We start from the raw sequence: 15,353 nt of genomic DNA on the forward strand, positions 1-15,353 counted from the left end.
GTGGGAAGATGAGATGCAAGACCGATAAAGACAGAGAAGTGGCAGAGGGTATAGGAACATGTTTGGTAGGTCATACGGGCATGACACTCATGATGATTGAATGAGAAGGTGGCGGAATGCGAGTATGACTGAGGGTTTGTTTCCCGTAAGAGCTGCAGGAGAGAATGAAGGAAGAAAGTGTGTAGAAAAGAGACATAATGTGGAATCGAGAGGGTATGGAGTGAATGAATCAGAGGATGATGTTCTTGATGACATGTTTTATAAAAATAAACCCCTATATCACCCAGAACCAGAAATATTAACCCCAAGTGCCCCAATGAAAGAAACAGTACGAATCATAACATCGGAACCAGAGTTCCAAGATTTGGGAAAAAACAATTCCATTAGAGAGGTAGAGAAGAAGTCCGGAGGTAAAATAAACGATGAAAATTCAACAGAACTAGCGAAGAAAACCCTAGAATTAACAGAGAAAATAAGAGAATTGACTAAAAATCTGGAAGCTGTAACAGTCCCAGTAACGATAGGTCCAGTAATGCCTATTTTTGATAAACAGAAAGATAGCGAACATTGTTTGACGGTCCCCATATAAAAGTAATAAACAGGTTGAACAACCAAGAATGAGTCAAAATGATAATCCATGGAGACAGAGTAAGATTGAACCGAATTTTTCAAATAACCCGTTTGTAGGCCAGAACTGTGCAGAAAGGCGTATGACAATACGGGAGTCAATATCAGAAACATAAAAGGATTTTGGACAAGGAAATGTAGAGAAGTCAGTAGGACCATCTACAGAAGAATTGAGTGAATGGTTGAGAAGCTTGCCGAAGAAAGACAAAGAATCTCAGTCAATAGATGTGGCCAAACTAAGAATGGTACTGGAAGAGTTAATAGTAGGAACTATCCCTACGGAAAAGTAAAAAACTTACCAAGATGAGGAGTTGTTATTTCTGTGTAAAAGCATAATGTGGAGAGCAAAAAGTCTCCATGAAAGATTAGAAGAAGTAGCAAATGAAATGGGTATAGATATCAAAAAGGTAAATGCCCTACAGAAACCATATCGAGTAGATTTCACTGAAAAAGACATTGAAAACTTGAATACCACAGCACGAATGAGTCAGATTAAGGAAATAATTATTTTGTTGAGAAAATGGGTAGATGTGGATAAATGGAAAAGTAGATGGTATCGAAAACGAGATGATGTTTCAGATAAAACCTTTTCAGCTTTCCCTGTTAGAGAAAAAGAGAAGGTTGTGACAGAATGCCCTATGAGAGAAATTCCAGGAGGAGGATATGTACATGTTCCATGGACAGGGCAAGATATTTTGTCATTTACAAATGACTTCCCTCGACTACGTGAGAAACCCGTTGAGTGGTATAGACAGGTGGACAGATTTGTAAAATTGTCCAAAGTATTGTGGATTGATCTAAATAGCTTATTTGACATAATCGTACCAGCAGATTTATGGACAGAGTGCAAAATCATGATGGATTGGCCGACACAAGAATACCCAAGGGATCCAAAAACAGGGGCTCCAGAACCCGAGGTAATGAAGAAATATGAACAGTTTATGGCATTTTTGAAAAACAAAGTACCTCCTAAAGAGACAGACTGGGTAAAAATTGATAGAACGCATCAGGAAAGCAAAGAGTCAGTACAGGCATATTATGAGAGGTTAATTTTGGCCTTTAAACAATTTAGTAGAGACGAAAACCTAAGTGAAAAGGATTTAAGTCATTTTGTATACAGGTTTGTATATGGTCTTCGTCCAGAAATTAGTGAGATGATAAAACAGCATACCGTAGACTGGCAAAATAAGAAAATAGACGAAGTACTGAGATATGCTAAATATTTCAGTGATGAGATTGAAGCAAAACAGCGAAAATTGAAAGAAAAGGCTATGTGGGCACAAGTAAAGGTAGCCGAGAGACAGGAAGCTCAATTAGCAGAACAAGCAGGTTCAAGACAAAAATGTAATCCTGGGAAAGGTAAAGGAAATATCGAGGAAGCTAAGAAGAAATTTCCGTGTCATAATTGCAGTAGGATAGGGCATTGGAAATCCGAGTGTAAATTTCCCCCGAGTACTAACGATGAAAATGCATCATTGAATCCACAGGTGCAGAATGAGGTGAGTGGTCAACCGCAGCGACAGCAGCAGGTTGTAACACATCAGAATCAGGTGCCAAAACCACCTTTTCCACAGAGCAAAAATTCCCAGAAGTATAGTAAGGAAGCGGGATTCTACAACGAAGAACAGGTAAATAAACTGCTGTGCTCTAGCGCTGCTTCGCAGTATTGGCTGCAACGCGATGAAAGCGATTCAGAGGAGGGTTATTGACGGTGCCGAGGGGAGGAAGAAGAGTGCGTACTTGGCGCAACTCTAGAAGTAGACCAGACAGGCCCATTTGTAGATAGAAAAGTTAATAATGAAAATATTACTTTCCTAGTTGATACTGGTGCTACTCGATCAACTGTTAGATCAGCTGATGTCAAGAATCTTCCTTTCTCGGATGAAACGATCCAAGTAGTTGGTGTATCCAACAGACAGATTAAAGCTTACCTTACAGAACCAGTGAAAGTTAGGATAGGGAAATTTTCTGAAATGCACCGCTTTGTCGTGTGTGACACTAGTCCTGTGAACTTGTTAGGTAGAGATTTGTTGTGTAAGATGAACTGCACAATATTTTGTACCCCAGATGGAATAGCATTTGAAACACCAGATGATGATATGCTGTATAAAATGACAATGGCAAACAGGGAGAAGGAGGTTACTGGAACCTATGCTGTTTTTAACCCTGACGAATTACCTAAAGAATTAAAACAATCTGTTAAAGCAGAAGTTTGGGATTTCACCGGAGAAGTCGTAGGATTAATGAGAAATGTAGATCCAGTAAAAATAACAGTAAAAGAAGGAGTAAGTTATCCAAATGTCCCTCAATATAAATTGACACCTGATATAATCGAAGGAGTTACTCCTGTGATTGAAAAAATTATAAAACAAGGTATTTTGAGAGAAATAATGAGTAGTCCATGTAATTCACCAATAATGGGACTGAAAAAGCCTAGTGGGAAGTTCAGGATAGTTCAAGATCTGAGAAAGATAAACAAAATTGTTGTACCATGCTGTCCCATTGTGCCGAATCCATCTGTGATTTTATATCAGATTCCCCATGACGCAGAATGGTATACAGTAATTGATCTATGCCATGCTTTCTTTTCCATCCCATTGCACCACGACAGTCGTTTCGGTGAGCGTATTTTGGCTTGGTGCCGAATCCCACAGGGGTATACAGAGAGCCCCTCAATATTTAATCAGCTATTGAAGAAGTCTTTGGAAAGTCTAGAAATGCCTGAAAATTCTGTACTAGTTCAATACATTGATGACCTACTTGTGGCATCGAAAACCCGTGGAGCCTGTGAGGTAGACACGGTAGCCTTGTTGAATCATTTGGCAGATGGAGGACTAAAAGTGTCACCATCGAACTTACAATTTTGTAAGAGGGAAGTACATATTTAGGACATAACATTGAAAAAGGACTGAGAAGGATAACCATAGACAGAATCAGGATCATAAAGAGAATGAGTCCACCTATGACCCAAAGAGAAGTGAGAATGTTTCTGGGAATGGTTGGATTTTGTCGTCAATGAATTAGCAATTTTTCATTGATCGCAAAACCTTTGGTACAACTGACAAGAAGTGATGTGAAAGATCCCATTGATTTGAACAAAGAGGAATTGGCAGCATTCAAAAGATTGAGAGATGGGTTGTGTGAAGCACCTGCATTGGGCATGCCTGGTTATGAAAAAGAATTTGAGTTGTATTGCAGTGAGAGAAATGGATGTGCACTCTCTGTCCTAGTACAGAAGCATGGAAAACTGAGGAGACCAATTGCATATTTTTCATCAATGTTGGACCCAGTAACTGTAGCCCTACCTGGGTGTTTGAAAGCAGTAGCTGCTACATGTCGGAGTTTGGAACAGAGTGAGGGAATTGTGATGGGATATCCTGTGAAAGTGTTTGTACCACATGATGTGGCGATCCTTTTAACAAGGAGTCGTACTCAGTATATGACACATAGTCGGTTGACTAAGAATGAAAAGGTCATATTAGGTGCAACAAATGTAAGTCTTGTAAGATGCATAAATGTGAATCCTTCAACATTGTTGCCTGATGCAGAGAATGTGGAAGTAAGAGATGAAGCAGATCATGACTGTCTGGATGTACTTGATTTTTGTACAAAACCACGACCTGACATAAAGGATGAACCTTTACCAGAAAGTGATTTGGTTATGTTTGTCGATGGATCTTGTTTGAGGACAGATGATGGAGTGTTGAGTGCAGCATATGCGGTATGTACAGTTGCAGCAGTAATGGAAGCATCCTAAAGGAGTAAAATCGGCCCAAGTAGCTGAACTTGTTGCTTTGACGAGAGCATGCAAAATTGGGAAAGGTATCAGAGTGACTGTGATAACTGATAGCCAGTATGGCTATGGAGTTGTCCACGACTTCGGCCAGATATGGCTGCAGAGAGGTTTCTTAACCTCAAGTGGAACTCCCATTAAGAATGCTGAAGTGGTTGGAAAGTTGCTTGAGGCGATACAGCTGCCTAGGCAATTGGCTGTTGTAAAATGTGCTGCCCATAGTCGCAGTGGTAATTATATCGCCACTGGAATTTGCAAATGATATGGCGCAATACTGTGCACGAAATCAGAATTCAATCAATCAGGCTAAGGAAAAAGAGGTGATTTCTTGCTTTTCGATGTTTACTAACACTGTGGGAACATGGGAAGAAGTAAGACAATTGCAGGAAGAAGCAGGAGAGGAGGAAATAAAACAGTGGGTAAAAGCAGGATGTGCACTAAGAGAGAAAGATCATGTGTGGGTCAATCGAGATGGCAGAACAGTCATGCCTGATAGCATGATGTCTGCCATCGCACGGATGTATCATGGACAGGGACACATAGGGAGAGACGCTATGATCAGGTCCTTTAAGCAAACCTGGTATAATGCAAAGTTCAGACTTGTAGCAGAAAGTCTTTGTCAGAGATGCCTAATATGTCAGCAATACAATCCAGGAAGAAAGACAGTCGTGATTCTAGGAGCAATAGGTCAAGAAGGAGGGCCTTTTACCAGAATCCAAGTGGATTTCATTGAAATGCCTCCCTGTAACAGGTTGAGGTATGTTTTGGATATGGTCTGTCCATTTTCCAGATGGGTAGAGGCATTTCCAACAAGAAGAAATGATGGGATGACAGTGGCAAAATTACTTTTGAGGGAATTTATCCCTAGATTTTGGTTCCCAGTGACAATTGAGTCAGACCGAGGAGGACATTTTCATAATGAGATCATAAAACTGATTTGTGAAGCATTGAATGTACGACAAAAACTACATTGTGCCTACCAACCAGAGGCTTCTGGTATGGTGGAACAGATGAATGGTACTATCAAAAACAGAATAGGGAAAATGTGTTTAGCCACAGGTATTAAATGGCCTGATGTCTTGCCTCTAGTACTCATGACTATTAGATCAATTCCAGACAGAACTACAGGGTTGAGTCCACATGGAATCATCATGGGACGAGCCATGTGCCATGTTTTTATACCAGTCAACAAGCTGATGACTATAACTGAAGACATGGTATTGGAATACTGTAAAAGCCTGGCTGACGCAGTTCATTCTGTGTTTCATCAGGTTGGAGCGGATGCCACCACCCTTGAAAAGAAGCCAGCCCATGATCTAAGCCCAGGGGACTGGGTAAGGATAAAAGTCCACAGAAGAAGAAACTGTTTGGTTCCCAGGTGGGGAAAACCAAGACAAGTCATCTTGACCACAGCAACAGCTGTGAAGTGTGCTGGATTGAAGAATTGGATCCATGCAAGTCATACTTTGAGAATTCAAAATCCAGTAGACAGCACAGAAAAGGAGTATTTTAATGAATCAGAATCCAGTACTGAGTCAGATGACGGAGAGCCAAAAGACAAAGAAAACCTTGAAAGGGGGGAAACAGAACCAAGTTTAACTTTTGTCCCCAGAAGTAATTCCCTGAGGAGAAGATTACAGATTTCTGATACCAGTTCAGACTCAGAGACAGAACAAAGAGCACAATCTTCCAGGAAAGAACAAGGGAAGAACAAAGAAAAGGACAGTGGAGAGACTATAAAAGAGATTCATGAGGAGGAAATTCCAGATGAAAGATTGAGAGAAATTCCACCTGAAACAACATCTTTAGATGGACAGGTGCCAGATACAGAGAGAGAGGGAAAGATTATTGCGGAAGACCCCCGAGGAGGTGTAGGGAACTCCAACATCCAGTTAGAAGCAGAGACAAGTAGTAAGCAGGAAGATTGCGTGTCGGAGATTCGAGGAGGGACAGAAGTAGGGAAAACAAAAGAAGTGGTGGAAAAAGAAACTGTTGAGAGTAAAAAGCAAGTTGAAACAGAGTCAGAGGAAAGCGAAGATGAGATACCTGAAGGTTGAGTTTTAAGAAAGAGAGCTTGGAGAACTGAAAAGAACGATAAAGGGAGTAAATTGAAAAGAGCTGCAAAGGACGATGTTTGGTCGAATAAGATCAAAAGATTGAGATATCGGCTGACACAAGTAAATTCACCAAGAGCTGAACAGGTGAATGAAGTGACGAGTCAGGGGAAATCAAAAGAAGAAGAAACAATTGTAGTTAAAGAAAGCAAAAGAACAAGGAAACCTAACCAGAAGAATAATTCACCAGAATGGACATATGTGGCTCTGCCTGAAGTAAAAGAAGAGGCGGATAGCCAAGGAAATCCAGAGGTGGTTGTACCGGAAGTGGTTGAGGAAGACGAAGAATCGGATATCCTGAGAGTTATCTTGTCCGATATTGGAGAAGAAGCAGATGTTCAGGACATTCTGTATACCGAAAACGAAGGAAAAGTGAAAGATGATGAAATGCCAAACTGAATGAGACAAGAAAACTATTGATGGAAAGACAATAAAATACTGAAAAAGACAAAAACTGGTAGAACCAAGTAGGTGCTTAGAGCCTTGGGTTAGAAAAACTAGTTGTGAAGTAGGAGAGGCTAAGTCAAAAGACACGGTCCATTTTAGCAAAGATGGCAAACATAGATAGTAGCAAAGGAAGATGTACATTTTTGAGGAGATGGTGTAAAATGTGTTGTTGTTGTACAGGATTATTAATGCTTCTATGGAGTATACTTGCTCTACTATTCTCATTTAAAGTTACTATAGATACATTAGAAGGACATAGTGAAAACATAACTAATATAGGGAAGATTCAAAAGGTAGTTACGACTAGAATAGATAGAAATTATTTACATAAAGATAGGTCTATAACAGATTTTTCTAATAATGTGTTTTCAAAATTGTTGTATGAATATGTAAAGACAATGGACGTAAGGGACTGCTACGTGTGTATGCAGTTACCTGCCTCTGTATCGGAGGGAGTGACTTATCATCACCTTCCAGTAACTTATGGAATAACATGCAGTGTAATAGCTAGTTTATTTTATCAAACAGGTAAATTAGAGTATTATTTTTCAGATGTAGATACTATATTTACACAAGTACCGTCAATTAACAAACGAAACAAGGTAAAACCTGCAAAGGTATTAGGTGAATTTTTCTTAGAGACTAAAGAACTAACAGTAGAATACATATTTAGAAATAATTTAACTTGCAGTTTAAAGAAAGAGGAAAAGACATTTTGAGATATGGTTGAAGAAAGGAGATTGAAAATGCAAAGAAAGGCTTCAGAAGGAAAAGTGGATTAGACAATCTGGGATGTAGAGATGGAAAAACACTTGAAAGGGGAAACGAGTCCAACTATGGCTTTAGATTGGCCTCAGAAAGGGAAATTGTGTATTAGAAGGAATCAAACAGCATATGATAATTATTTTGTCGGGAATAGTGAGTGCCATGATACATACCAAATCATGGGTGGATGGGGATTTAAAGGTGGAAAAGATCCAGTTTTTCCTGGACTATAATTCATTTGTGGGAACAGGGCATATTACCGTTTGCCAGACCATTGGTATGGCACTTGTTATGTAGGCCTGGTTTTTCAAAAGATTTTTCATATGGATAGTGAAGATGGTGTACATAGTTTAGGTAGTTATTTAGCACATAGTAAGAGAGAATCTTGGACAGAAATTGTGGGTTACATTTTTGGAGCATTGATACCAGCAGTGGGAATATCTCTGAATGCAAACAAAATTAGAAGACTTTCAACAGTAGTGGATCGCTTGTCAACAAGCACCGCTGGAGGATTCTTATTGGTAAATACTGAAATGGTTGCCATGCGTGCTATGGTAATGCAAAATCGACTTGCCCTAGATATATTATTGGCAAAAGAGGGTGGAGTCTGTGGAATGCTGAAAGTTCAACATTGTTGTACTTACATTCCTGACGAAAGTAAAGATTTGAAAATTTATATTAAAAATATTATAGAATTGCATGACGAAATTGCACTACTGGAGGTTGAAGGTGTTTGGGAAAAGATTGGAAAGAAACTATCAGCTATTAAAGATTTTGTAGTAAAACTAGGTAGTAAATTTATAGGTAAGATTTTATTTCCATTAACATGTGTGATTTTCATAGTATTAATAATTAGACTAGGATGTATTTGTCGTAAAAAGGATACAAATCAGAAAAGGTTAAAAAGAGAAAATTTAAACAAAAGAGATAAGAAACAAGAAAGAGAATTTGAAGAAATAGAATTGGAGGAAATCAAGGAGAGCATGTATAAATCAGCAAAAAGAGAAGAAACGGGAAACTGAAATATGAATAAAAACAAGAAATCACTTTGATATTCCGTAAAAGGGATACAAAATTTTGTTGGTGTGGTGATATAATCACCAAAGGGGGGATTGCTGGAGCGGGTAGTACAACATTTTGTATACCCCCCCATTCTGCATGTTTGTATTAATCTGAATAATCTTAAAGATGGCTGACTGAAATGTACGACGTGACTGCTGCTGTCTCACGAGGTTTTAGGTGAAGTGCGCATGTGCCACCGCCAGCAACAATGGCCTTGTCCTGACCCCAGGAGAAGATGTTCCCACCAAGGACACCCTGGGATCTTCGCCAGGACCACAACAATAGACTGTCTTTAAAACCGGAACCAGCAAGTGCAATGACTTAATCTTACGGACTATGTGAGAACTTTACCGAGTGACCCCAAATCCACCAATGAGGACTGTTTAAAACTGAATCTTGATACATTTTGACATTAAAATCATTATAAAAACACGGTAGAATAGTGAGGCAAAAACTCTCTCTTAGCTCTTGCCGTTCAATTTGTCTTGCTGCGATTTCCTGACGTTATACTGACGGAGAGGACGGTGACTCTGCTGGACAGCTGTTATCCTGAATCTTTGAGAGACTGAATTGCGGTCTGACTTTGATGAATTTAAAGATTTACCACGACTTGACTGACTTACAGGACAACTATTAGCCAGATTAGGTAACTATGATGTTCTGCGGTTTGGACGATGATTTTCGAACAATTTGCAATTTAATTAGATAAACGATGTTTTGATAAATTGAAAACCTTGTTGTGTCGAATATTTGAAGAAATTAGAATAAGAGAAGAGTATAGATAAATGAATTGCATCACTAAATCATATATACAACTAACTGATTCATCACCAAATGAGGGGAATATCAGGAGAGTTGAAGTTAATAAAAGTATACAATGTGCATTAGGGTTTAGGTAAAAAAGATATTCCTTTCATGTCAGCGTTTGGAAACTTAGCCCTCTAGGAAAACAGATCAATATTAGTGTGAGTATTGGTGTTATGGGCCCAACCAATGAATGTATCTGAGTGAGTGTGTTAATGCGATATTTGGTCTATGACAAAGGGGGAATTTGACTTTCCACGCTGCAACACCAGCAGCAGACTTCCCTGGTGAGCAGTAGCTTTACTACAGTGATCTAATGAGCAACTAGAGTGCTAACATTCAGAATTTATGGTAAATGTGTGACACAACTGAATGTCTTCTTGATGGAACCAAAGTAAAAAACTGAAAGTATTTCCTACTGAGGAGACTGCAGTAAATGAGGAAATTAGGATACTTCATAACAAATAAATCTCCCAAGATGGCCACCAGAGACAAAAGAGCCCAAATGTAGCCCAAATATCACCCAGATGTAGCCCAAGTATAGCCCAATGACAGAATGTCCCAGAGTGTTCTAACAAACAACTAGAGCGCTAACAGTCTTACTTATGACAAAAGTATGGCACACCTGAAGCCATCCTGATTGGAATAAACTGGTAACACGTAAAACATTTAATTTAAAAAGGAACACAATGAGGGGTTCATTTTGCCATAGAAATTATGATTAGTGCTGAAGAAAGAAAAATTAGGGCACATTTTGAGTGACTTCTCAAATCCTCTTCTATTTCATTAAACAATTCTGATATGCAGACTGAAACATGCACTTTTAATACCAGCAGCAGACTTCTGTGTTGAGCAGTAGCTTTACTACAGTGATCTAATGAGCAACTACAGTGCTAACATTCAGAATTTATGGCAAATGTGTGACATATCTGAATACCTTCTTGATGGAATCAAAGTAAAAAACGGAAAGCATTTCCTACTGAGGAGACTGCAGTAAATGAGGAAATTAGGAAACTTCATAACAAATAAATATCCCAAGATGGCCACCAGAGATAAAAGAGCCCAAATGCAGCACAAATATCATCCAGATGTAGCCCACATGTAGCCCAATGACAGAAGTGTGCAAAACACTTATTTTTAGTGTATTTGCAGTTTTATATAGTGCAGACTTGTCAGGTATTGGAGTGCTTTACATGAGCATTGGTTACATCACACAAGATCAAATTCATATTGGTTGTTGACATGGGGAGATTAAGTGATTTGACCAGAATCAAAGAATGTTGAGCTGAAGCAGAAACTCCAACCTGGTTCCCCAGTTGCAAAGTCTGCATCTCTGGAAGTAACACCACATCCTCTCCCCTAAGTGCAACATTTAATCAAGTGGTCGACTCGATAAAAAAACATAAAGATTACAAATAATTTAAAAGTTCTTTGTAGCTATTTGAAAACTCAGAAAATATGTCCTCATTTTAGTTTTTTATAGCACTAACCATAATTTTGATGCAAATAAGACCCTCTAATATATGTAATTTCTAAAGGAAATACTCTAGGTATTACAGTTTTGATTACATCAAGATGACGTCAGGCGTTCCACACTTTTGTAATAAATATAGAATGTTAGCAATCTAGTTGTTCATTGGGATACTGTTGAGAGGCAGAGGCCAGGAGCACGGACTCTGAAAATTGAAGGCAGGTAGGAGAGTGCAGAGGCAACAATTTGACCACACTGGGCAGGCAGGAAGGGCAGTGGCAGCACAACAGACTATGGAGGGCAGTGGAAAGGGGGGCAGGGGCAACAAACCAACAATACAGGACTGGCAAGAGAGGCTGTGGCAATATAATAGACCATTGTGGGCAGAAGGAAGAGGCAGTGGTAGTACAACCATACATGCCAAAAGACCAGTTTCAGCCAGGAAAAGTCCAATGTTTTTAAGCTCAAATGGGCTTTATTTGATCTGTCTCCTGTCTACAATCTCCTCTTTTTCAATGTAACTCAAAAGGGAAAATCAATACCCCAGTTTTTTTTCAAAATCTCCCTCTTACCAAGTTCAAAATGTTCGCAAGTATGGTACATTGGATCATGGTAGGCAGAAGGAATTGGGGTAGGGGCATGGACTCGGATAACAGAGGACAGGAGGGACATGGAGAGGTGCACCAAACTGACCCTACAGGGCAGGCATCAGGGTTTGCAGCAGCACAATACACCACACAGGGCATGCGGGACGGGAGTGCAGCACAACAATCCATAGAAAGCAATAGGGAGGGGACAGGACCATGCACATGGACAACAGAGAACAGAGGGGAAAGAGGCAATGGCAGCTACCTAACCATAATGGACAGACAGGAGAGAAAGCTGCAGCATAACAGACCATAAAGGGCAGGAGGGATGGATAAGGGACATTACAATGGAACAGACAAGCCAGGAGGGAGGGAATAGGGGTCTGCACATGGAAACAGAGGGCTGGGGGCAAGGGGGCATGGCAGGACCATGGAGGTCAGGCAGGATGGGCACTAGAAACAAGACACACCGTGGAGAGCAACAGTGAGAATATGATGGCATACACACAGACCATGGAGGGAAGGTGGGAGGGGGTCAGGGGCAGCTAGCTGACCACACAGGGAAGGTGGGAGGGGCCATGGCAGCACAGAAGACCATGCATGGCAAGCGGCAGGGTTAGTGGCAGCACAATGGCTATGATGAGCAAGAAGGAGGGTGCAGGGGCATGCACAAAGGACCATGGAGGTAGAACGGAGGGTCCGGACCTGGGCACAGACAAGAGTTCAGGGGAAGGGGCCTCACAACAGACCGCGCGGGGCAGGCAGGAGGAGCAGTTGCAGCACAACAGACCAGGGAGGGCAGAAGGGTGTGGCAGTAAAATGGGCCATGGAGGACAGGAGGAAGGGGATAGGGGCATGGCATGTGGACAGGTAGGGTGGAGGTGGCAGGGACAGGTTACAGTCATCTGACAATGCTAGGCAGGTGGGAGGGGAGTGGCAGCTCAACAGAACATTCAGAGTAGATAGGAGTGGCAGGTCCATGGAACATGGTGGGCAAAAAGGATGGAGCAGGGCCATGCACAAAGACATCGGAGAGCAGGGGGAAGGAGAATAGGGGCAGCAAGCTAAGCACAGAGGCTAAGCAGGAGGTCAATGATGGGCCATAGAATTGGGCAATGGAGGGCAGGAGGAGTGGACTGGTACATCATGCTAAATGGAGGGCAGTGGCAGCATGACCATGCATGGCAGGAGGGAGGAGGCTAGTCCATGGATTCAGACAACAGAGGATAGGGAGGAGGTGGATGGGGCAGCAAGCTAACTGTTCAGAGAAGGTGGGTATTAGGAACTTTATTGTTTTTAAAATGTGTGTCTGTGCGAACTACTTAAAATATGAACATGTATGCAGCATAATCTCACTTTTATTCAGGAAGAAGAGGACGTTTGTGACTGTGACTCCGGGCTCACTTGGCAGAAACACCCCCTGACCCTCCACCCCCATCGCAAAATGTAATGCCCGTGAAAAGGGTAGGTGGACGCAGTGTTATATAGAACATAGTCCTGAGAGCACGATTGAAAATGAAAACTAGATATAGTATATGGTATAAACTATGCACCAAACAGTGTGATATAAGATGAACCGGGCGTGAAATATAATATGCAATACATTGTGCGCAACGACAGATTCATTGGAGTGCGTGAGATAGCACAGGCACTAGCGCGTGCTATGCGATATGCGCCTCAGAGTGTAATATGCACAGGGCATTGTTGTGTAACCTAATTATTCTCTAAAGTTGTAATATAAAATATGTGCTGGGGAGTGTAACGTTGCATATGCACTGTGACAAAGATATGGATCCCAGATAGTAATATGTATGGCATAGCACTGTGCGTTATAACATAGGCATCGAGGAAGGCACGTTAGATGGGGCAATATAACCCGTGCGAAGGCAAGTGTGGTTGGACATATTCACGGGGTGGTGTTACAGTGCACATGGGATAGAGAGTGTCATAGCATACGCACTAGCTGGTGGAATACAACACAGAGGTGTTTGGCACTCGGCGGGCACTGGTGGGTGTAACACAGCATTGGGCTCATCCAGGAGCACGCTGTGACTCTCCAGTGAGGTTCGTCTCCTTTCCAGAGAGTAAAATAAAAAGTATTACACATCCGGCGGTGGATGTGTGTTTTATTAACCGTGAGGGGGGTTTCTTGCATAGTTTGGTCAAATTTTTGTCGAATCCCCTTTGAATGGCTTGGTGTGCGTGTGTATTAAATGTGCCCGTCAATAGCTACTCATGTTTGTATAAATAAACGACAAGGGTGTCTACTTGGAGAGTACCCACTGGCGGGGGCGCCGGGATTAGGCACGGTAGGGCGTCAGACACGTCAGAGCTTCACTAGCGGTGTAAATACATTCCACGTGGATTCATTGTATGCATAGTCGCATTTTAATGAATATCACGCAAATCGTCATGGTGATAGGTACATACGGTTTGTCCAGCATGTCCTAGGTGTTTCTATAAATATATATTCTTTTTAAAATACTAAAAAACAAAGGCCGGCCAGCCCCCCTCCTAAAGAATTTTTTTTTTTTAAGAGGCCATGACCCGGGGGTTGGGATCCCCGGGGCCGATTATGGCCTTGGGAGGGGGACCACGCGGCCCCCTTCCAAATGAATTTTTTTCAACAAAAAAATTAGGGTGCAGGTCCTGGGGGATGCGGTCCCCAGGGCCAATAAATTAGAGAAAGAAGGGGGGCCACACAGCCCTCCTTCTTAAAAAAATAAAATAAATAAAAGACCGGCATAGCGCCGAAGGCCACGCCCCCTCCTTGCAGCACTCTGCAAATGCACCCCCTGGCCATTTGTAAGTAGGGGAATTAATTCCCCTTCAATACTGAGGGTCCCTGAGGGCCAACTAGCCCAACAGGTATCTCCAGTATGCGCGAGGGAGCTGCGTTGCAGACAGGTGTTCTGAGGCCACGCCCCTTTTTACACCTCTACGCAACGCAGCTCTGTGGCGCTTACTGGAGGTACCTAGTGGGATAGCTTGACCCTAGGGACCCTTAGGATTCAAGGGGACTTAATCTCTCAACTTAGAACGGCCACAGGGCGCGTTTACACAGTGATGAAGGGAGGGGACGGGGCCAGAGGTGACGTGTGCAAACACGCCCTGTGGCGCGTTTTAAGTTGGGGAACTAATTCCCTTTCAATCCTGAGGGACCCTGGGGGCCAACTAGCCCACCAGGTGTTTCCAGTAAGCGCCACTGCTCTGCGTTGCAGAGAGGTGGTGCAGGCCATGCCCCTTTTTACACCTCTCTGCGATGGCGCTTACTGGACGTACCTAGTGGGCTATTTTGCCCCTAGGGACCCTCAGGATTCAAGGGGAATTAATCTCACAACTTAAAAAGGCCACAGGGCATGTTTACACAGTGGGGAAGGGAGGGAACGGGGCCTGAGGTGACGTGTGCACACACGCCCTATGGCGCGTTTTAAGTTGGGGAAATAATTCCCCTTCAATCCTGAGGGCCCCTGGGGGCTAACTAGCCCACCAGGTGCTTCCAGTAAGCGTCACTGAGCTGCGTTGCAGAGAGGTGGTCCAGGCTGTGCCACCTTATACACCTCTCTGCAACGCAGCTCTGTGGCGCCTACTGGAGTTACCTAGTGGGCTAGTTGGACCCTAGGGACCCTCAGGATTCAAATGAACTTAATCTCCCAACTAAAAACGGCCACGGGGCGTGTTTA

The sequence above is a fragment of the Triturus cristatus genome, chromosome 2_2 (assembly GCF_964204655.1).
Source record: "Triturus cristatus chromosome 2_2, aTriCri1.1, whole genome shotgun sequence".
Lineage (NCBI taxonomy): Eukaryota > Metazoa > Chordata > Amphibia > Caudata > Salamandridae > Triturus > Triturus cristatus.